The sequence below is a fragment of the Puma concolor genome, chromosome A1 (assembly GCF_028749965.1).
Source record: "Puma concolor isolate L17-30 chromosome A1, mPumCon1.1.hap2, whole genome shotgun sequence".
Classification (NCBI taxonomy): domain Eukaryota; kingdom Metazoa; phylum Chordata; class Mammalia; order Carnivora; family Felidae; genus Puma; species Puma concolor.
This window is the reverse complement of record NC_141667.1, coordinates 45,676,707-45,677,993: the sequence shown is the minus strand read 5'-3', so window position 1 is coordinate 45,677,993 and position 1,287 is coordinate 45,676,707. Positions and strand designations below refer to the sequence as shown.

Here is a 1,287-nt window from a genome sequence, read left to right as displayed (position 1 = left end):
GTTTGGGTCTATATGTTGCAGAAGGAAGACGATCTTATTTGAAAAGCCAGAGTGTCTGGATTTGCAATGGCTCTTCCATAGAATAGAGGGCATAGACAGGGCCCTGTCCTAATACCTGGTACCACACACTTCTGTGAGTAGGTTATTACACTGATGACTGTAAAAGCAAATCAGGGGACTAGCTAGGTACATATATGTGAGAGCAGTGTGTGTGTGTGGGGGGGGGTACACATTGAAATAAGAGCATCATCAATCAAGCTATAGTAGCCAAATCATAGGGGAAACTGAGATTGTTCATAGGAATGAAGGAGTAGACACACTCAAGGTTCAATACAAATTTTGCTAAACCATGAACTAACCATAGTAGATCATTTACTACACTTGATCTTAGCCAAAAGGCCGAGAAGCGATTCATAGTAGATCATTTAAAGTGGTTTCTTCATCAATCTTGCTATGATTTTCATTCTTTCTTTTTTTGCTATGACTTTCTTGAAGCAAATCTAGATTTCTCTGTGATGACCACAGATTCTATGAAACATGGCATGAATAATTGGAATAAATAGTTAGAGTCTAACCTGAAACCAGAGTTCACCTCTATTCCCTGTTCTCATCTCCATCTCTTTGAGCAGATTTCTTGAGCCTCCGAGCAGTTTCCCAACATGTTCCACATCAGCTTCTCTGGTATGTGCAAGAGGAAGGGAAAATCCATTGACTTTTTCTTGTGGCCCTGGTAGGCCCATGTGTAGTCAAGCTGCCTCTGTGCCTTTCTGGACATCCCAGACATGTCTCACCTGATCCCTCAGCTTCCCAACCAGCTACTCCCTGTGGTCTCTGGTATCTCTGCTTCTTCAAATCTGAGAAAACAGAAGGAAGACCTTGACCTTTTTATATTTAAAATTCTGGAGTGGTAGAAAAAAATAAACATAATGGGACAAAGCATCTCATCATGTAGATTCTCCTTATATTTGCCCCAAATCCATTGCTGCTGGTTCTTATTAAAGATGACAGAGGGGCGCCTAGGTGGCGCAGTCGGTTAAGCGTCCGACTTCAGCCAGGTCACGATCTCACGGTCCGTGAGTTCGAGCCCCGCGTCAGGCTCTGGGCTGATGGCTCGGAGCCTGGAGCCTATTTCCGATTCTGTGTCTCCCTCTCTCTCTGTCCCTCCCCCGTTCATGCTCTGTCTCTCTCTGTCCCAAAAATAAATAAAAACGTTGAAAAAAAAATTAAAAAAAAAAAAGATGACAGAAAAATATGCAGATTCAGTTACTATTTGACAATGCCATCTTC

At 42.6% G+C, this 1,287-nt stretch overlaps 1 pseudogene; it reads right to left on the bottom strand.

The window, feature by feature from the left end:
• Nucleotides 1–305: 305 nt before the first annotated feature.
• LOC112861920 (U2 spliceosomal RNA) lies at nt 306–411 on the bottom strand (annotated as a pseudogene).
• Between the last annotated feature and the right edge of the window lie 876 nt (nt 412–1,287).